Below are 23433 nucleotides of genomic sequence, written 5' to 3'. Positions count from 1 at the left end.
AAAACATATGGGTTTTTTTGCAAATTATTATATTGGCTACAGTATGGCTGACAAAGAGAACTCATTTGAAACTATGTTCACATTATTTATGTATGCATACCCATATTAAAAATAATATACATAGTATGAAATATGTCAAATTATCAATTTCAAGCAGTTTTCATTTGCCTTCTGCTCAACAGACTTCTTTGACACTATTCAATCTGTCAGCTTATTTACGCTCAAAATAGTTTTTCTAAGGATATCTTTATCAGATAAATCAGCTAGTATGCTAATTTTGAGGATGTTAATATGATGTGTACAGGATGGCTGTAGATGTGCCACTTTGTTTTTCTTGGAAGCCTGTATGTACATCAACTATTGGAAACATCTGTATGCAGGATCATTTTCTAACTTCACATTTGTCCTGCATACCTTCTTGCTGACCTGAACAGAGTCATTGCCTTTCTCTTAAATGAACTCATGATGGAGGTAACTGGAACGACCAGTCAGTGCTAGTTGGATAAGTCAGGCTTGGGGATTCTTGATGTTACCTTCAGAAGGGGAGGGTTTGGGGGTGAAGTGACATAATTATCATCAGGAGACTCTGCATTTACTTCGGCCTTATTTCTTTTAAAGTGAGATGCCTCCTGGTCTGTACATGTCCAATATTGTGTATATGCCCATGGTTTCCATGGCTACTGATTATGTATAGACTGTTTTTGGCATCCAAATGTAGCGCTTGGAGATAAAGCTAGCTAGCTAAACTGTATTTTACAAGTTGCAACATAAGGAGCGTCTTCAGCATTAAAATGTGTTCATAGTGGAGATCAAGAGGAACTGTGATTTAAAATAGCATAAAATGCCGAAATTCTGTTGTCAACGAAAAAGCAGTTCTGACATTGAAAACAACTCCTTCTAGAAGAGCAATTTAAAGGTGAATTATAAAATAGAATTTTATGGAAAATGGGAGAAAAAGCAAGTATGAAGGAGGCTGTTTTGGCAAGGCTATATAAATGCTAGGTGTTATCTTATGAAGTATAGCTTCTAGAAAAGAATGTAGAGACTAGAGGTTTGTAGATAGGGTGTAAAGGCTGTTATCAGTGTGCAGATTAGTTAAACAGGAAAAAGATTTGTATGCTTAATGATTGTGACTCCAGAAGTGTCTTGAAGTATCCCCATTCACTACAAAAGTTTAACACAACACATGAAGGAAGGCAAGAAAATTGTCTTCATTAAAAAAAATAGAGAAATAAACTGATTATACCAAAGCGTGTCATCCCAATTTTAAAGAGACTCTTTAAAAATCCTTCACCAAGCCCCATGCAAAGTTGACAAGTATGGAATCTTTTAGGAATTCTTCATAAGAAATTTGTCTCATACTCTGTTTTTGTTGCCATGAAATTAATTCCACCTGGAGGAGTAATTCTGTATGTGATCAATTTCTTATACCAGCAAATTTGTTCTTATATACAGTGCACAAAGCTGTCAAGTGATCCACACACAAATGATTTTCCAAGCTAGTTTTTAGTCAGTTTCTCTTAACTTACTGTGGATAAATGCTTGTGCACAAGTTCCTGGCAGTAGGAATAAGGTGGGATTATTTCTTTGACCAAGGCACTAGCACCCCATGTGCTTAGGGAATGAACTGTTGCTGCACCTTCAAAACTTATTTTAATGCTGTGACGTGCTTTTGTGCTTTTGTCAAGCTGAAGTTGGAAAGATCGGGACTTTCACTTTTAAGAAGACTGAATGGATAAAGTCACATCTCAAAGCCTTTTGCACTCATTGTCTATTGATTGCAATTTCAGAATAATTGGCCTGAGCGTATGTACAGTGGCCCAAAAATTAAGTTGCCTTCCATTTATATAGTCATGCTCACAGAAGCATTTACTGTTTGTTTTTGACAGGCTTCTTTTCCTTGTATATTAAATGATTAGCATCCTGTTTTTCAAGTGATTGTGCTACTTCTGGTGATACTTAATTGATTTGTGGATCAATTCCTACTATATTGATGTGTTCATTCAGGAGAACAAGTCATAGAATTGTAGAATGGCTCGAGTTGAAAGGGACCTTTAGACCATCCAATTCCAACTTCCCTGCTGTGGACAGGGTTGCCACTCACCAGATCAGGCTGTCCAGGGTCTCATCCAACCTGTGCTTGGACATTCGCAGGGATGGGGTGTCCACAGTTTCTATGGGCAGCCTGTGCCAGTGCCTCACCACTCTCTGAGTAAAGAATTTCTTCCTAATACCTAATCTAAACCTTCTCTGTTAGTTTTAAACCTTTCTCCCTTATCCTATCACTATCAGACTATGTAAAATGTCAGTATTCCTCCTGTTTATAAGCTCCCTTAAAGTAGTGAAAGACTACAGTAAAGTCTCCCCAGAGCTGTCTTTTTTCCAAGTTCAACAAGCCCAGCTTCCTCAACCTTTCTTTATAGGAAGGGCGCTCCAGCTCTCTGGTCGTCTTCATGGCTATCCTCTGGACCCATTACAATAACACTGTGTCTTTCTTGTGCAGGGGTCCCCAGGGCTGGACACAGTACTCCAGAATTTCTTTGATAACTTGAATTACAGAATTATTTGTGTGGGTTTGATTGATTGATTGATTGATTTAGTGAGGTTTCCTTATTTGTTTATGGCTTATAAAAGTATCTGCAGGATTTTCAGCAGGACCTCTCCCTCCCCGCAAGTCCTCAGCTTTAAGCAAAATACTTGAGCACACTATCTTCTTAATACTGACAAGAGAAAAAAACATTCAGTAATAAATCTAGTTCTTCCTTTAAAAACAATAGAAGATGAAGAAGTAAGACCAGTAGATTCTTTTGCTCTCCTCTTCTTCCATGTCTCACTTTTCATCTGCATTCAGTTTGAATGGTGCTGGTTAAACACTGGAAATGTCTTTTTCAGCTCTTATCTGCTATTTTTATTTTGAACATACTTTTAAATACTTTTATTTTTGTTCTTGTGTAAGTTCTGTTCTTTGTGAATTGTCAAAGGTGTACTTCCCTTCAGATTGACAGTAGTATCTTTTGTTGCCTACCATGTGAAAATGAGTGATGAAATCTTTTTAAGTGTTTTAAAAACAAAAACAAAAACATTGTTTTCATTATTTTAACCATTACCTGTATGGAACTTGACACAGAGTTTGGTTTTTCAAATACACCATATACCTTACCTAGATTTTTGTGCTAGCTCAAAATGTCAACCTCTTGGATGCAACCAGATCAAATTTTTTTGCAGACTTCCCACTAAATGTCAAATGCTTATTTCTTTGGAGATTTTTGCTGGGAACTGCTTTTACTCGATATCTCTTGGAGTCTTAAAATTTCATTACTGGGTCAGTAACACTAATTGTGCTCCCTGCACAACCAGCCCAGCCCCTGGCAGATTACAAGTATCTCTTGCATTCCTGAATGATTTAGCTTGGATGAAATACTTCTTTCTGCCACCTTTCCTTTCTTAGTATAGTTGTGAGAATAATGTGTTTTCCAAATATAGGCATTACCCTTTTGACCGTGGTGTTAATGTTGGATTTTTAGAGACTTTATTTTCATTTTACCTATGTTTCTTTCATTTCGCAGTCAGATGATTTACAAGTTGTCTGTTGTCCAGGAGGATGTATCTGATGCGTGTAATGCTTTAATGCATTTCAAAGAATGTAACAGTTACAATGTAAATGAAACAAATCAGTGAAAGGTGATGGTTGTGGGTTGACATCTTCGGGCAGCTATCACTCACTCATTCTCTCCAGGTGGGGTGGGGCATGGAATCAGGACGAAAGTGAGAGAACTTACGGGTTCCTATAAAAGGAGGCTTAATAAATGAAGCAAAACTGTGCATGTGAGCGAAGTTACAGAAATCTTTCACTACTTTCCTTTGGTAGGCTATCTTCAGCTTCTTCCTGGAAAGCTTCCTGGTCATGCATAGTGAGACAAACACCATAACCACAAGCGTCCTTCCCTTCTTTCTCTTTACCATGAGCTTTAGTTGCTGAGCACCACATCGTACAGTATGGGATATCACTTAGGTCAGCTGTCCTGTCAGTGCCCCCCACAACCAACATCTTGCCTACTCCCAATATTGCTAGAGTGACACTGGGGGAAAAGCAAAAAAAATGATGTTGTGCAAGCACTCAGCAATAGCTAAAACACAGGTGCATTACCAGGGCTGTTTTAGTCACAGATCCAAAACACGGTGTCCTGCCAGCTGTATGAGCAAAGTTAACGCCATCCCAACCACACCCAGTATAGGAGCAGTGTTGACATAATTTAAAAGCTTTGACTTTTTTTTTATTATGGCTTCTTTATTTTGGATTTAAGCAGTGGTCTTAATAAGCCTCTTTAAGCGGCAGTATCCAGGAAGCTTTAGTTAACTGTTGGAGCATATACTGATAAGTAGCATATATGGGTTCTGTCTTTGCTCTGAGTGTAGTTGTAACAGCGGCATAACATTGACATACATTTCTTCTGATTCTGATTTTTTTCAGATAAGTACATACTTGTGCTAGCAAATGCTTCACACTATTCAACCAAATGTATCTGAAAAGGATCTAGGGTTCTCAGACTATTCTTTTTCAGAAGTCCTTTCTGAAAAAAAGACAGTTTTCTGCTTTTTCCTTTCCTACAGCGTTAAAAGTATATTGAGAAAAGGGGAATCCTTGCAGTAAATAAATACTGTTTCGTAAAGGATTATTTTTGCAGCAAGAAAAATAGTGATTTGTATTTTGGTTTTCTTCTGTCATCCCACTCTCGCAACAACATCTGTGATGTTTTGTGTAGTGGTTAAGGTGATCTTGCTCGCAGCTGATAGGCCCTGAGCTCTGTCCCATTAATTGCTGCTTCAGTCTGGTGTTGGGGCAGCAAGTTACGTTTTGCAGAGATCTCAATTGTATTTCTTAAAATAGAAATTGGAAAGATTCATCCATGTTTCCTTTTTGTACACATGTTTTGTGTTTAATTGATTGGCTCTGTCTAAATTAAACTAATTTCCAGTAAACTAAATAATGTAGAGAAGCTATTTGCAAAACAAAATAAGTCTCTGTGGGTGCAGCCTTTACTGGGCTACCCTACTTCAGTAGACACAGTCAATTCAAGTTGTACAGCGTCTCACACAGGAAAGTCCTTGCTCCTCAAAATATGTCAAATCTATTTTCTTTGATGTCCCAAAGTGCCCCTGGATGGGAGAGAAGCGTTTCTGGTTGTTTTATTAGAACCCATGGGCCTGCACTTCCTCTGTTTTGTTGTGTGTTTTGAGTGCATGTGAACACATCCATGTGTGCAGGCAGAAGTGTATATTTTTCACTCTGATTTAGGATTTGGAAGAGAGGCTCTGCCCATAAATAATTTGAACCCTCATGTAAGAACAGGGGTTGATCTAAATACTTGTCTTTTGGTAAGGCAGATGTATGATGTTGGATGCAGCTTCCTAATCCATGTTGAGACTGAAGAAAACAAAATTATCTGTACAGTGAGCTATGGCATAAGGTATAAAGTCTGAAGGTACAGAGCTCCTTATATCTGTGCTTGTAGTACATTGTCTTCATATCGGATTTTGCACAGCTCTACAAAAGTGTTTTGATAGTATTTCACTTGAGTTGTCTGAAATTTTTTTGTGCTCTTTTGTGTGTCTTTTCAGCTACCTGGGAATATGTATACCTATGTAGCCTTGCCTAACCTGTCATTTTAATGACATCTTCTGTTAGTCTCTTTCATGACTGCAGCAAAGCCTTAGCATCAGTCTGCAGTTGTCAGCAAGAAACTCTTTAAAACTCTTTTTTTGTCCTCTTAGATTTCTTAGATAACAGAACTGACATTTCCAACCTTTTAATAGCTCTCTTACTACTGTGCTGACTTCTTGTTAGATGCTTTCTACTACTTCTTAGTGTACATATTCTGTTCCCTTCCAGGCCTCTGCTGTGTGCAAATGGCACTGCTGATACACAGCCCAGTCACAGAATCACTGAATGTCTGTGATTGGCAGACACCTCCAGAGGCCAGCTGGACCAGTCTGTGCTCAAGCATGGACACCCAGAGCTGAGTGACTAGGCCCGTGTCCAGGCAGCTTTTAAGTGCCTCCAAGGAAGGAGATTCCACAGCTTCTCTGGGCAACCTGTGCCAGTGCTCGTTTACTCTCACAATAAGAAAGTGATAACTGATATTCAGAGGGATCCTTCCGTGTTTCTGTTTGTGTGCTGACACTGGTCATTGCTTGCAAAGAGACTAGCTCCATTTTCTTTGCATCATCGCTTCGGATATTTGTGCTCATTGGTAACATCTCCCTGAGCCTACCTTTCTCCAGGCTGAATAGTCCCAGTTCACCCCTCTTGTTGCTGGCCTCCAAGTTGGCTTCGGGCCATTGATCACTGGTTACTTTTGTGCCCAGCTATTCACCCAGTTTTTGATCCACCTCTCTGCATGCTCTTCCATCCTTCATCTGCTACTCTGTGATGATTTTATGGGATATGTGTCCAAAGCTTTGCTGAAGTATATGTAAACAGTATCTATTGCTCTCATCTCATGTACCAAGCCAGCTATTCTTTTTTTGTTTCCTGCTCTATTTGTTACTTACCTATTAGTCAGATGGCAGAATAGTCTAGTTCATCTTTGTGTGGAGCCTTCAGACAAAAAGCATCTGTAAGAAATTTTATAGCTTGTTTCACTAATTTATCTGCTTGATCCCTCTCATTAGAAGTAGACGCCTTTTATGCAATGAAGCAATGTCCTACTCTGTGATTTTACCATGGACTCCGGTATGCAAAATGTAGGTTGAGAAAAAACTACATCTGCTGCTGATTTACACTGTTCATTAATTGTTTTCCAACAATTTGTCAATAATGTTAATTTTACTTCTTACACCTCTTAGTTTTTATAGATGTTTAGAAGTCTTTTGGGATTTATCTTCTTTTCTTTTGCTTCAATGGCATCAGAAATGGAAATTCAGCTTCCATAATTTCATGGAGTTTTCTTCATAGGAAGAAACTAAAGTGAGCATTTTAACTGTGTTAGTTCAATTTAAAGTTAATGTAATACATTGGTAATGTTTCTCTGGGCTGTTACACAGCTATCTAATGTCTATTACAGTGCATTGACGATGCATCTTAAAATACAAGCTAGGTTTTTTAATGATGTTAAGTGAATGTGATTGAAGAAAAAACTTCTACTGTGTTCCCATTTCAGTCTTTCATTTAAACATGCTTAAAGCTCACAGTACTGCATGGATTATCACTGTTGTGTGATTTATTCTATACCAAATGTAATTTCAGGTATTGAATTATGACTGGTAGAATTGCTTGATGTGTAAATCTATGTGAAGCTCTTTCTCCCAGTGCAGATCACCTTTGATTTATATGTTTTGCACATTTCTTTTCTCTCTTCTCCACTTTGTAAGTTCCTAGGTAAAAAATAAGTCTTGAAACTTATATGCAAGACAGGTTTTATGCTAAAATATGCTTTTTCAAGTCTGCGAGGACAAAATTCCAAAATCTTGTGTATTGATTTATGTTGGATTCTTGTTTTACCTGGATCACTCATAATTAGAACTATTGTAATGTAATGTAGATCACAAGATTTCACAATCAAGTTGAGCTCTGTTAGATGTTATGTAAGTATTCAATCTATGGTAGGCTCTGCGTCCAAGGCCTACAGTTATTTAAACAAACAAACAAAACAAAAAGCACTGACAAGATGTAGTGGTTGATGTAGTGGTTGAGAGTACTCTTACAATACCTACAAAAATTTTATTTTACTTGAGATTTCCTGTCTGTTAGAAGTTGAATGCTACTGTAAGATTTTTCCATGCTTGGGTATTGTTTCTTACTAAGCCTTCTTACTTTCAGTTCCTGGGTTTGCGTGTCTTAGAATTGTCACATGTGCACAGCGTTGCTCTTGGTCTCATTCCCTTTTGGGGAAGGAGTTTCCCTCTGAACATCAGGTAATGTTTTGTTAGGATAGGTCCTGGATATCCTACTACAGGTATCCCTGCATGTAGTGGAAATGCTGAGTCATGGCCTGAAATAGTGACTGAGCACCTGGTGGGAAGGCAGGGCCAACCCAGGGCAGCTCAGGTGTATGTAATGACCAGAAGGTGTGGAGCCAGGATCCATCCCTTCTCAGATGTTATTTTAGGAGTTGGCAGTTGGAGATTCCTGCCTACCTGAGGCCTTCCACAGGTAAGCAGTTCTGTTCCTTCATTTCTGTATCTGTGGCTGCTGCATTTGGTCTCATTCTCATTTGTTGTAGCCAAAGACTTTGCCAACCTGCTATTATTATCCCTTATACCATTGCTTGAGCAGGGTACTGAACTAGATCATTTCCAAAGGTTCCTGCCACACAAACTATTCTGTAATTCTTGTTAGATTTTTGTTTTCCTCTTAAAGTTTTTCTTCTGGCTGCAGTATTCCAGGGATTAAGAGTTTGAGGTGAGAAGCTGAAGATACGAATTACTGTCAGTAGGCTTCTTTTAATGTGGCATTCAAAAGTATATAGCGATTTCCAAATGAATAATCAAACAACTCACAGTTAATGAACCATAGCAGGTTAAGCAGTAGGTTAACCAATGAATTTCATGTGTGTTCTAAGGTTGGAGTGAAGATTTTTGGATGTATTTTGGATGTAGGGAAAAATAGTATGTGATCCTAAAGTGTAAGTTGTAGAAAGAAAAGGTCTTCTGAAATTGAGGAGCTAACTTTATAATGTGGTGATGTTGGAAGCAGGGGGAGTTGAGTCTTCATTTTAGACGTGTTGAGACGAGTTTACTTTTTGGGATGCTGTCGAGAGCAGAAAATATTTCATTGATCGAGTTCTGCAAATAATCACCTGGGGATATCATAGTTGTTCCAGTAAATGCAACAGCAGAAGTGGAAGATGCCCCAACATTTTGTTTCCCAGCTGTGTAGTTACCTAACTGACATAAGAGGCTTGTCTGTGTTCAGCCTTTTAGTTTAAGTGTGTTTGAATCCCCACAAACTATCAGGGGGTGAAACCCACGTTCCTTGCCTCTATGGTACTTGTTCAATCTTTAGTATGAATCTATAGGAGCAGCTCTAGATTCTTAGTCCCAAGCCCTGGGTGGATGCTGGTGCTGCAGGTTATGACATTGTGACACACTGCTCTACAGTGCTGTCACACATTTCCCAGCAACTTTTCAGTGAATGTATACTGCACGCACCTGGGTGTGCCACTTGCTGTTGTCTTGTGGAGCCTTAGTCTTCTAAGTGATTCAAATGCAGCTGGGTGCTTTGTGAAGGACTAAAGGGTTTGAATTTCAAGTGTATGTGAAAATGCATTATTTAGATGCTACCATACCTTCAGAAGCCATACAAAGAGAAACTATCACAAATGTTTATGAAGTATTTCAATGCTGTTAGAGCAGGAGCTCTTGTTTTTGCTAATGTTTAAAGGAAAATATTTTAACATTCAGAAAACTGTGGGTTTTGCCCAGCCTTGAAGCTTTGGTAGTACACCTGAAAGGTGAAGTTTTCCATTCAGTTTAAGTTAAATGCTAACAAATGCTTCACCCCCCCCACAGAGAAGAAAAACAATTGCCTGTCTTGCTTAGAATTGTTTTTATTCCCTGATTTCTCTGATGTAGTTGTGTTGTGTTCCTTATCTTTCCATAATGCAGATGACTCCTGTAGGCTTTAAGTTAATAAAAAGCAGGGAAAAAAACATGGGGGTGAACTCTCCCTCAAGCTTTTATTTAAATACCATATGATTAACAAAAAAATAGTTTTCTTCATCTCTATTTTTAGTTTTATTTGATAAAGAAATCCTCTGTGCAGTTCACTGTGTTTTTAATTACGCTTGAATACTTTATCATTTTTTATCTTAATTATAGTTGCAGCTTTGTGTAAAATTGAAGCTGAAGTTGCTCAAAGTGATTGCTGTCAAGTTTTTTTTTTTTTTTTTTTTTTTAAATATACACTGTGTCTTTGACTTCCTGGATTGTCATCGTTTTTTAAAAATCTGGATAGGAAATCAACCTGAAAAACATGAAGGTGGGGTGCTGAAACAACCTTGACCAGGTCTTAGCTAGCAGGTGGCTTTAGGATAAGACAGTACTACATTAGAATTTCCTGATGAGTTTACAGCATCGTGATGGCACGTGCTCACACTTAGAATCTATTTTGAGAAATGACAGAAGCACTTTCTTGTAATTAATTTTGTGCTCAAAAATATTGGACTGGAGAAAATATATGAAAAACAAATATTAAGGACTTTCTCAAAGAAATATGGCCTGTTTGTTAGGCAGAACTTTAAAAAACTGTTTTAGGTTCATTGCTGCAGTGCTGTTACAAATCGCAGTATGCATTTTGTAATTTTAGAGTAGCAGAGCATCTCATCTCTTTGCTAAAGGTTGTTCTTTTGACACAGTTTTCAGTTTGTCAAGAAAACAGTTTATTTCTGGCTCAGTGACTGTAAAGGGCAAGTCTTAAGATGGAAGTTCATCAGTATGTTGCAGATACTGTCATAGTTGACAACTGTATTTTCCCAGAGTGTAAGGCTTGTGGAAGTGTTTGAAGATAATCTGTGCAATTAATGCTTGTTGACTTGACCTTAATTAGGAGAGTACAGCTTTTATAAATCTGTTAGTTCAGATTAGCTGATAGTATTTTAAACCAAGACATAAAATACAGCTGCATGAAGTGCAAAACATTTGAGTGTGGAAAGCCTTTTGTTATAGCTTTGTATTGCACTTAGAAAGCAGGATAACTGTGTGCACTGTGACATGGGAGTAATATAGGAGGAAGAGCCAGACGAATACTGAGCTAAATATTTTAAATTGGCCATTATTATTTTTTTTTTTTTCTCATGGACTGGATTATTTTAACTACTTTCTGTGCTGTTTTCTTGCAGGTTTCCCCTTCTCTAGCTGCAGCTAATGCAGTGTGCCAGTAACATACCTCTTATCCTGGAAGGGCCTGTGGGAATTATCAGAATTTGGGAAATGGAGCACGGGGAGGAATTTACTTCACCTAGTTTATTTATTTTTACAAAGTGGAGTTAAGGAATTTTAGGTCTCTATTACAAAGTGAGGACGCTATTAAATGAAGGAGTGCAGTTAGAATAGAATGGTTAAATAGTTTTTATCTTCTTTTTTCCTTTGATGGGATTGAAAGGCTGTTACCTCAAAGTATCAGTCTGCCAGCAGACCGGCATATGAAAGTATATGGTGCTGGGAAATAAAGAAGCTTCCTAAAGAAATCCGATATATATGAAAATTTAAGAAATCTATATTAATATTAAAATCAATATTACTTTTTCTAAGATTCAGTTCAAGGGGATCTGCTGTATTTAAAACTGAGGTCTTTGTTTACCTGGAAGCTGATATTCCAGTTTTGCAAAGCATTCAGTTCTGTACATGAAGATCGAACAAATAATACGTTTATCCCTCTGAAGATGGTGGAATTGTGCATTTTACAGAGAAAAGAGATTTGTTTGCAAGGTCCTTCCTGACAGCAGGCTTGGCAAGTAATAATTCTGGTAGAGATAGATGACTGACTGAAATCAGAGCATTCAGAGTTACTTCAAAGGTGTGGTTTGTCATGGGTATCCAAACGGAATGGTTTGGTTGTTCTCTGTAAGCAGTTAGCCTACAGTGTTATTCTGAGGTGTTTTGTGTTTTTTGGTGCTTGTGTATATGTGTGTTTACATGTGTCTGCCTTCTGTAGAAAGGTGCAATGTATGCAGAATATACTGAGGAAGGGGAAGGCATAAAGAGAGATTTCATTCATGACTGATAGAATTTCACATGAACTGAATGCAATTGAAAATTTATTTAGTAAATATTTTGAAGAAATATTCTAAGAACTTGCTTTCCTTTATAAGTTTAGTACTGTTGTCTGTTCTGTTAGGCAGTTAATCTGTTAAGGCTTTCTGGGGGGGGATGTAAATGAAGTTTCATGAAGGTGGGTGCTAACTGCCAAGAATCTGCCAGACTGAGCTGTACTGCATTGTAGTGTGATCTGTTTGGCCCCAAAAGCACAGTAACCCTAATGAAACAGAGCCTTGTCCAAGGGAATTCCTGTATTGCAAGAACACATCAAATTAGCTTACTATCAAGTAGAAAACATTTTCAGTACCATTGTGGCTTGGGGAACTTTTGTCTGTCTGATGTCTATGCTTGGTACTATTTATTTTACTTTTTAAGATAAACCAGTAACTACTTTATTATGAAAGTCCATCTTTTCCTGCTATGACCTCCTACTTTGTTGCTAGGTATGCTTCCATTTTCTTTTCCCACTCCTTAGTGTAATGGAGTGCAGTGGCTGCACTGATGCTTGATGACACAAGTTGAAAGTCTGACCTGGTGTCACAGCAGATCTGCAAGAAGCTGCTATCAGGGTAGCTGGGCAGACATCACAGCTGAGGTGGATGAGTCTGCAGCAGCAGTTTCAGCTCCAAACCCTACTCCTCTTTGCATAATAAACTAGTGAGCTGGAAGTGAAAGTACTGATTGTGTGGGGATGAAGCAAAAAAGTAAGGTTTCTTTAAAAAAGTTTTGAGTTGCTCTTTCAAAGGATGGGATGGTGGCCAATTGGCCTTTCCATCTACCTTCTACAGGTTCACAGTGGCTTGTTCTGACTTTGAATCTGTGTGAATACATTCCTGAAGCTCAGTCCTGGTCTGAGCATTCTATTAGACAGTGGTGTGAAATGTGACCTACCTGAAATGGTGGATCTGCTGACCTTTACTTGTGGAATTGATTGAAATGAGATTAATGCAACTCAGTCAAGCTATGCTCTACTTCATCCACCTTTTCCAAGTCTCTTATTTTCTTTTGTGTTTCTGAATTTGTTTCCTAGTGGTTACGTTGCTGTTATATTTATGTAAATGCCAAGCATAGAAGATTCTCTCTTCTGTTTTGAAGTTAACCCTTGGTTCAGGAGGTGTAAAGCCTGAAAATCCTGAATGTTTATTTCCTGTTACTTCAATGCTTTTCTATTTCATTTAATTAAAATGTATGCAGAGCCTTTGTGCACATACAAGGTGTCCCAGTCCAAAGCGCGCGTGTGTAGCTGTGGGTAGCTTTCCTCAGTGGCAGAGGAGAACAAAAATCAGCTTTTGTCCTTGGCAGCTCCTGGTCTTCATGCTTTATTGGTGATTTTTTTGGAGAGATTTTCCATGCTCTTTTTTGTCCTACTTGACTTAATGCCTAAGTTTCCTGACTATCAGATTGTCTTTAAACTTACTTAAAAAAAAAAAAAAAAAAAAAAGTCCTTAGTATATGTTTGAGCCACTAAGGAGAAAAGGCTCACAATATAAAGAGGTGTTGGCATTGTATTTCCAATTCTGTGACTTTCCTGCTTTATATTCTTCTTCTAAACAAAAAATATCACAAGCTTTTTGTAAACATATCTGAAGTAGAATTAACATTCCTTTGCATAGGCTTTTAACTTGAAAGCTATTCAGAAATTATTTGTCATGTGTATGATATCAAAGATCTTCAAGCATGTTTCTTCTGTTTGTGTGGTGCTGCTTTGAAAGTTTTTATTCTCATAAAATTGCACAGCTATTTATGGTTAGTATTACGTTAAGATTTGGATGTTGGATTTATAATCCTATATGACAATTTTAAAATGTTTCAAAGGTGATGTTTCAGTTTAATGAGAGGCTGCGAGCATGTGGTAAGAAAGAAAATTGATTTGTTTTTGCTAGTAAAAAGTGTTTAAAAGTGAAATACTTCAATGTAGGTATTTACCAGCATTCTTCCTTCCATTTAGTGGATTCTCTGACTAAGAGTCTTACTGCAGTTGTTGTCTTCCATTAGTTATTTTTCAGCTTTTTGAATCTTTCAGTCGATTTTGATAGAGGTATTTTAGTATGGAAAATTCTAGGCATCTGTAAAGCACCTGAGATTTAACTTGAGAATAAATGTCCTTATTAAACATCTCATTTGGTACTGAATGTACCTATGTATGATGTGTACCTACGGCTGACAGTGAGCAGTCTTTTCTCCAAAACTAAGTGTTGGGTTTGTCTATGGTGCAGTCACAAACCACTCTTGGATTGAATACTGTTATTATTTTAAGGAAACCTGTTGAGCAAACCTGGATTTATACTCTCTGTTCAAGCTCTTGTCTCTCCTTGCAGTTAGTTATTCATGAGTTTTTCTTGATGTTACCTTTATATGGAACTGACACTTTTCCTCCCCAATGTGTTATAGTGTAAAGACAAAATAGTGACTCAGGGTTTGTCAGACTTGCTTAATTTACTCTTCTCGTTACTATGCAAACCATTTTTCCCAATTATGGGAAAAGAAATCAAAGTGAGAATATATGAAACTTAAGCAAGTAGCTTAAAGGGAAGTTAGGAAGAGCAACGAAAGGTTTGTGATGCTGTGGATCTGTGTAAAGTTCTCGTATTACAAGCAGAACTAGAACATGTCATGCAAATCGGAGCGTTTCAGTTAGCTGGCTACTAGCTGCTTTGTGCAGTGCAGCTTATTGGTCTCAGCTTTATCTAAATCTGAAGTCTCTTGCAGTGCATTGCACTGTTCTTTGAACCGGCAAACCTTTATTTCCATTCTGTGCAAGCCATGCTGTGAAGGTGTGAAGCGGTCCTGTGTTTTGCCCAAAATGGAGTTGGCAGGTAGCTGTTGTAAGGGACATTTCTAACCTGAGGACACTGAGAACACTCTTGCTTTCCCACTTTGTAATGTAGTACCAGAAGGCCAGAAGTAAAATTTGCATGTTGAAACTTCGGGAGAATGGAAGTTAGTAGTAATTAAAAGACAAAATAGAGAAGGCAAAAGTAGATCAGAGGTGCGGTTGAGTCAAAAGTAAAACTAGTAAGGCAGACTCATAATAGACCATTGAGAATCAGTTTGCTAACAGCATAATGCCTAATAATAACTGTAGTTCACACGTGTAAGGAGCTGAAAGCCTCCCAGAATATTTGTGGGACCTATAGGTGACCAGAAAATAAAAGGAGTGGTTGAGGAAAATCAAGTCATCAGATGGACTTTAAATGCATTCCTTACACTAATGCTCTGTACAGAGGTTGAGGAAGCAACTACAAATCGGGAGGTCTGCATTCTGCATTGAGCACAGCTCAGAAGTGTGGCAGAGGCTGTCATATTTTCAGCATAACTTCTATTGGGAAAGAATTGAAACAACTTTCCCTTGGGCTAATTCTGTTCAGTCTGCTGGAGGTTTTTTAATTTCTCCAATGCCCTCAGTATGAGTGTTATGACGTAAACTTGTACTTTCAAAATATTTTAGAAGACTCACAAAGAAATCAAACTGTCCCACAATAGAAAGGAAAGCCCTTCTACTTAATATATGGTTAATAATTAGAAAAGTGTTGGAATAAATTATCAGACTTCTCTGTAGAGATGTTTGCCAGCAAAATTGTGCAGGGGTCTGCACTACAAGCTGTGTAGCTACGTCATAGCTAATGTAAGTAAGAGAATACAAAACAGGTTCTGTACTACTCACCCTTTCTCATACTGAGAGTTGTAGGAGGCATAAATGAAATTTTGTTATTAGTTTTAATTATACATACAATTACAAAGTTTCCAAAGTTATCCTGTACTGAGATAAAATTTGTGCTTTTAGTCTCTGTACTGTTGTTAAGTAGTGGTGATTAAACAATTTTTTAAATAAGTAAATGGACGAAGACTTGCTTTCCATTTTAAGAACCAAGGTGGGGTATCATACCTTTTCTATTTTTATATAATTTTATAGAGGTTAATGCCAACATTTAGGCTATGAAAAGCAATCATATAGCAGATCTTAAAATAAATAAATAAAATCTATTATGTTTCTGGTAGTTCTGGTTTTATGCTTGGCTCCTGATTGGGGTTTAGGAAAGAATTTTCTCACACTCTAGGTTAAAAGCAGTTGACTATTTTTGTTTGGTTTTTTTTTTTAGTAGTGGATATAATTATGGTTCTAGGATGATTTGAATTGCTAGCCATGCTTCCATGCGGTAATAAGCTTATCCATCTATGTGTTGTGTGTTTTTTAGATAACAAATCCTAATCTAATTTGGGACCACCAACTGTTATTGTGATGCAGGGAATATTTAGAATCAAGAAGCTCTGTTGCTGTCCAGTTTGCTTCAAAGGTGCTTAAATGCTGCTGTAATTGCACTAGAAAAAAATGTTGTTTAAATGTTTCTACACTTACAAGTAGTAGAGCTTTGTAAAGATTTAATTCTTGTACTTATTTAACACTGTGTTGTGAATTTTCCCATTAGCTTAAATTAAGTAGATCGGTGCTTTAAGTGGAAGCAAATGTGTAAGCCTTCACAGGATTGTATTTTAAGTGGTGAGGCAATATGTGAGTACAGTTGGCAGAGCAAGAAGTATCAGCACATGTCGGTCTGCATTATTGTCAGTAGTCAGAGCATGTGAGTGGCCAGTCTGCTGTTGCAGGTCCTCCTTTCATCTCAAACTGTAAATCCTACCGTGAGTTTCAAATTATGACATACAGCATTTTCTAACTTCAGCAGAAATACACATATGTAACGTTATCTGATCTCATTTTAATGTTTTGTTGATGTTTTAGAAGATACAGTAAATTATAAAGAAATCTGAGAAACGTATTTCAGCAGTAAGCTGTTTAAAAATGAGGACCTTGTGTGCTCTTTAGTCTTATTTTCCTCGTACATTAATTTCTCCCAGTTACACCGCGGGCTTACACTGTTCTGGTTTTTAGGTACTGGTAACATTTATATGCAGTAACCTTTACAAATTAAGAGTGCATGGTGTTTTTTTTATTTTTAATAAATAGTCAGATGTATGAATATCTGGCTTAAAAATCGTGAGTAACAAAGAGAAAGTGTGTGTGATTGCAGAATAACTAGCGAAACTGAACTGGGAAATTGCATTCCACAGATGAAAGGTTGGATTTGAATACACAATTCCCCTCAGTAAAGCAGGAAAAACAGTACAGAAAGCATGAGGATGAAGTGAGATGATGAAGGGAAAAAGTATCACTGCATCTCTGACACTTTCTTGTGCCAGTAGTAAAGGAAGAATCTATGCAAAAATTACCTTAGGCATGAAATTAGACATTTGACTTAGATGTGGTGAAAAACCTGTGTTGTAGGTTTATGTTTGCATAGTATGCATTGATCAATCAACCTCTGACCAATTGTAAGTTTCATTCAATCTGAAATACTTGTAAATAAATTAGAATTAAATAAAATTGCAACAGATCTGTTGGAAGGGATCTATGAAGATTGAGTCCAACTGCCTGACCGCTTCAGGGCCAACCAACACTTAAAGAACTTTATTGAGGGCATTATCTTAACTCCAATCACACTGAAAGACATGAGGCATCAACTGCTTTGCTAGGAAGCCTATTTCAGTGTCTGAGCACCATCAAGGCTGTACATTTCAGAACTCTCGGGCAAACCTTGGCACATTTACTCCATCTGCAGCATCATTCTTTCTGGAGATTTTGTAGGAAAATACAAGTCTTAACCAGAACAGGGCTGCACAGCATGTTGGCCATCTGTAAACACTGGCTTTTTGCCTTCTGCTACAGACTTTACCCTATATTTGGCAAGGAAGTAGGAGAATTCAGTTCTATTTTCATCAAGTAGTAGAAATTCCTGCCAGTTTAGCAATAGATGGATAGAAGGCTTGGCACTACTTTTGATGCCCATTCTTCTGCTTCCATTCTTGGCCTGGAGTTTTTGGCAGTATAGGCTTCCCATGCTGTGTGTAACCATCTTTTTACTACAGTTTGGTCTGTAGATGTGGGGGAAAAATTCGTGGGGTAGGTATCACTTATTCAATGGGCAACAGGTTTGAGTCTGCTCAAAATACGTGCTTTATTAAAACAAAACAAAACAACAAACAAACAATGAAAAACAACAACAAAAAGAAACCCTGCATAAATCGATAAATGCAACAAAAAAAAAGCAACAAACCCCAAGCATTTTTTACTCAAACATAATTCTCCAAAATATCGTGAATTCATGTTTATTTTTCAGCTGAGAGATAACAAAGTTAGACCAGTTCTTAGCCTATAATAAATTTTGCCATTGTAAATTTGCTGGAGTATGGGAAGTTTTGTGAAAGGAAGCTGGTGTGTTTCAAGGAGATTTGAAGCTTCAGTTCAGTGCAAGAAACCAACTGAACAAAGAGAGTTTATTTTTCTTTATAGTTTGTTGTAAAGGTTGGTGTTTTATCTAGCAATTTATTTTCTTACTGATTTGGGGCACTGCCATGGAGATTGTGGAGAGCGAAGTCTAGAGGATATATTGTTAGAGAATCTCCTTTCCTTTTTGGACCTGGAAAAAGACTATTTGGACACTGTAATTTGCTTGTAATGCTTTTTCTGATACTTTTTTAGGATCTGTGTTCTACAGATGATGAAGGGCTTCAATTTAAATAACAACTGTGTTCTACTCATTCTGATTAATATTTTGTGGTTAAGCTAAGAAATGATATCTAAAGACTATTTGGAGAGATGGGCATGTGTGAATTATGGAACTTCTTACAATGCTAAACACACCTGTGGCATGTTTTAAATTTTCAAAGTGGCTGAAGTTTAGAAAAACTTCATAAACCTGCAGACATTTTGCAATGCCTACATATAAAATATTGTTGAAATAGCTTAGGTGTGACGAGACACAAAGATTTAATAATGTCTGTAAGCAAGAATGGGTAGCTGTTGTACATCTGTTGCTTTATTCCTTTATTTTTCTTAGAGTTATTGAAGGTAGAACTGAGAGGTTTTCAGCAGCTTTCCAGAGCCAGATGTGTATTCAGTAAGCCATGAACACAGCACTTCTGGACTTCTGTTCAGCCCTGAGTTGTTACCATGCTGACCAGTCTGCACAGTGCTCAGCTGTGCCTTGCCTGTAAGCAAACTGGTGATGCTTCTGGAAACCATTACTATAAGTTATGGGAAGGAGTTTCTAAAGGTTGATGATGAAGTTATTTTCTGCTGTAATGTGGCTTTACGTGTTTGGAAGTAATTTTAAGTTTACCAGTTAAAGAAAGGTCTCAGTGGCATTTACTCATTCTGTATCACAAAATACTTAACCATCACAGATTGGGTATCTGGCAAAGTGCTGTATGATGACTCTTAGCTGGAGAAGAATACCAAAAACGCTTCCTGGCTTTTTAAAAATCTCTGCAATCACCCCGACTCAAGCCTTGTTAACCTATTTTCCAAGGATGACTGAGTTTCTTAGTAATGGATGCATCTTTAAAGTAATTTATACACCAGTGTACAGTTACAGAGGGGAAATTTTTGCCTCCCTAGAAAAATGACCAATTGTTGTCTCTGTAGAGTTTGTAGAACAGTGAACTCTGTCCTATTTAGATTCACTGAAATTGCTTGAATGGCACATCTGCAGGTCTCATGTCCAGCCTCTTATCACTGTGTAGGGCTTGAAAACATGTTTCAGACAGCTTTAAAAAATTGGTGTTTCTAGTCACACTGGCAACGCTGTGCTTCTGCTAATTAGAAAAAATCTGAATTTCCTGCTTGCTTGAGCTGAATAGTATCAGTAATCATTAGATTTTAAAACTTCATATTTGAGGAAAATTGAATAAGGAAAAAATTTGAGCTGTAATTGTCTGGAAAAAAAGGAGTGAACTCATCTAGCTCCTGGTACTGGTATAAGGAAGCCTGTATGATTCTGAATGGCAGAAAAATAAGTGGTAATTTCATCATGCTGGAGGCTAACCAAAAACTTAACACTTGACGATGGTTATAAGCAATGTATTAATACTCATTTTAAAGAAAGAATATTTAGATTTTTGTCTGTTGGATCCTATTCCAGAGAAGCTTTACTAATGACTCTCTGTTGACAGTAGAGACTTGTGGTCCCAGGAGCATCAACTATCCCACAGATGTGACTGTTATCTTTGCACTTAAAACAAAACCACCAAAACACACAAGTGGGATACTTCCTACTGAATTATATTTCTGCTACATAGCAGGCAACTAGATATATTTTATGAATCAGACCTTGTGTTCCTGTTACTAGTATTACCTGTCATTGCCTGAAGCACCCACAGAACAAACATACTTTTGATCTAAAAACACCAGAAAATTGCAGTGGACCATACTGAAGCTCTTTTATTTGTGTTATGCCATCTGCCAGCAGTGAGCAAGAAAGTCTCAGAGGCATTGATTTTTTTTTTTTTTTTTTTTTTTTTTTTCCTCCCCCAGATAGATAAAAGGAGCTCTACCCAGCAAGATGTGTCCCTTAAACTCATGGTATTTACATGGCCAGAACATATATTATATTAAAAAAAATAAAAAAAATTACAAATGCTAAAGGTGCAGTGCCATTCAAAAATAACAGTTCTAACTGTGAAATACTTTGATGTCCTTTCCAACAGATGGGTTATTTAAATACGACTTTTTGGTCACCAGCAGTGGCAGTAGCTCTTCTTTCTTTATTAACTTGGAGTTTATGTTGAATTTTACCTTTCCCAGTATACTTTAGTGCTTAAATCCCACTGGTGAAAACCTGTGTATTTTTATACGTGAGTAGAATAAAATATCTAGTTGTCAAACTGAAGAATTCTTTCAAGTATATATTAAAGAGAGCCATAAATGTCAGCCTTAACAGGCAGCATTTGAGGGTGGTCTAGTTTTGCTATGAGACCAGATGACCTTCAGAGGTCCTTTCCAAACTTAACGTTCTGTGATTCTGTGTGTTAGTTGGATAGTAATGAGGTTCCTAAATCAGCTGTAAAATGAACTTGTACTGACTAGCTAGTTAATAATACTGGTGGAAAGCGTTCTTTGTGTAAACATTCAGTGATCAGAGAACTTGAATTTGAACTGGTAGGTCTGATAAGGATTACTGATGGGATGTAATCTGATGACCTGCAGTTACAGATGCACTTCATATAAATATTTTTAAATAAGATTTTTTTTTTTTCAGTCAGATAACTTTATTTTATTTGTTTTTCATATGTTTCTACCATCTTTTTTCCCCCCTTGTTCTTCTGTCCCTTGTACTGTTCTGGTGTACTTAAATTAGACTTGCCAAACCTGTCTACTGCTGCAGACTCTTCTTAGGTTTACTTTGCCATTTCTAAAGAATGTTGTTGTTTTTGGTTTTTCTTTTCTTTTTTTTTTCCTTTTTTTTTATTTCAGATTTTTTATTTTTAATTCACTAAAATGGTTGACATGGACAAAAACAGCCTTCTGATTCACGTAGTGTTACTTTTGATTATTTTTTAAAAGCAGGAACAGAGACAGGAGAAGCTGTTGGATGCCAGACTCTCATGGGAGCTGTTGAGAGTCCAGAGCAGCCTTTGCTGTATTCTCAGTCTTGTTCAGACTGTCTTTTTCCTGAAGTAACTACAGCTTTTACAGATACAGCTTTCTCTTACATAATATTCAAAGCAACTGGTAGTAGATCTTATTCATGGTGGAGACCTTGACAAGTAAAGCTTTCTATTCCAGTATCATTTTCTAATGCCTGGTGTTAGTTACTCTTTGCAAACATGGGCGAAGCTCTAATTATGGATAGTAAATTAGGCTTTACAACCTCCAAGCTGTTCCAGGGACATGACTAATATTTTAATGGAAATGCTACTAGAAATCACACAACAGGGATGTGAACCAAACTCAGTGAATGTTAGTACAGGGATTTGTATTTCTGCTCTGATTTTTTCCAAGAGTACATGGCATGTCTTATACAGAATATCTCCTGGGTCACTGAGTCACTTTTTAATAATAAACCCTGCTTTCCACATCCCACAGTGGGCTAACATCAGCTTTAGAACTCTCTTTTTTCTTTTTTTTTTTTTTTTTAATTATTTCACTTTTTCTAATTGCAAGGGTTAAAGACTATTGGTTGTATCCGGTGTGATTTATTGCAGGCAGAAAGAATGCACTTTAATGAAATTTGATTAAGAGTTGTCTCTGAAAATTAACCTGGAGTGTCTGGAAAGGCTGAAGGTGAAAGTGTGGCATAAAAAATTGCTTCTTTTTGGAGCAATTGTTGTTCTCTATCCTGACTATTGGATGTATGTTCACATATCAAGGCCACCCCCAGCTTGTGTCAGCACATCAGTTTGTGTGGAAGCAGAGTAAGTTGGATTTGTTTACTGTTTCTGACTTCTTTTATTTTGAGATCTCAGTGACTGTGTTGGCTTACTGGTTGCTTATAATGTTACTGCAGAATTGGTGCAGACTAAGGGGCAGTGGGAAGAGGCAGGAGTTGGAAGTGAAGCTGACATTTCTGCTGAAGTTACAGAGTGCACTTAGGGCTTTGTTCCTTGGTGAGGAAAGCCATCACTGCAAACTAACTGAACAAAAGACTGTGCCCATAAAACTTAACACTCTGTAGTGCTTACTTCATCTGATCAATATATCCACTGATTTGCAGGTGACAGTGAATCCTGGAAACACTGTTAGAGTATCAAGGTGTGCCAAATTCTGTTTGTTCTTACTAAAGCAGCATGTGTAGTGTACTTCTGTTCTTCATAGTGTGCTAAATGGCAGAACTCCTGTCCATCAAAGGTATAGCTACTCTGAACTATAAATGAGAGAGAAAAAAAAAAAAAAAGCTATTTGTTTTTGTATTGTCTGTAGTTGGTGAAAATGCTTGTCTCTAAGCTCCCTGTTGCAAATGTCTTTCAAGGACATGCGTTCCATATGAACAGTTTGGATCTGAGGGCTTTCTGTCAGAAGCAAACGAAACCAACTTTGAAGCAGAACAGAAACTGTGGTAAAGAAACAGCAATTTGTTTTTGACACAACTGCTCCTAGAAAATGGTCTTCCACAGGTTTTGCACAGAATACTTGAAATACTGTGTTTGTATTTGATGTTTGAGAACATATGTCAAAGATGATAGCTTCCCTTGTTTATTTCTCTTCACAGAACTTATTCATATTAGTAAGACGATTCCTTTTTATTCTACCCTAATTCCACTTTTGAGACATGCTCTCTTTTATTCCAAGAAGCATGCGTGTCCCCTTCTTTCTTCAGCTAGTATGGCCTCATGTGAGTGTGAGATTATATTCTTTATGACTTTTTAAAAATTGCTTGCCTTGCTAAGATGGTCCTCTGACACTGAATTATTACATTATATTATTTATTTCCAGAATACAGGAAGTTTTCTTCATTGCTTTGTTTTCTTAAGCATTTCATTAGAAATGCATTCTGTAGTGCTTTCTTTATAAGCTGGAGGGACATGGAGCCTTTCTTTCTGAGTAGTAATGAAAACACCAAACCTCTATTTAGGCATCATTTTTTCTCCATTTTGAAGCCAAAACAGGGGTTTAGCTATTGATAATTCTTTGAAGCAGATGATCTTGAGAGGAATTTATTTCCTTCCCTTCAAGAAGTGCAGAATTGAGATTGAGGGAAGGTTACAGGTCATCTTTATTTCACATCTAGCTTATTTACTGTCATGGTTTTTTTGTTTGTTTGTTTTTTCTTTTTTTTTTTTTTTTTTTTTTTTTTTCCCTCAAAATGAGTGTTTTGAAAATATATACAGAAATACAGACAACCT

General features: G+C 37.2%; 1 protein-coding gene across 10 annotated transcripts in view; it reads left to right on the top strand.

The window, feature by feature from the left end:
* The window catches only part of GPHN (gephyrin), a 259406-nt gene that overhangs the window by 11232 nt on the left and 224741 nt on the right, over nucleotides 1–23433 (top strand). The window lies entirely within an intron of this gene.

Source organism: Lagopus muta, chromosome 6 (genome assembly GCF_023343835.1).
Source record: "Lagopus muta isolate bLagMut1 chromosome 6, bLagMut1 primary, whole genome shotgun sequence".
Lineage (NCBI taxonomy): Eukaryota > Metazoa > Chordata > Aves > Galliformes > Phasianidae > Lagopus > Lagopus muta.
Note: the sequence above shows the minus strand (reverse complement) of the source record. Positions and strands in the feature narration are given on the sequence as shown.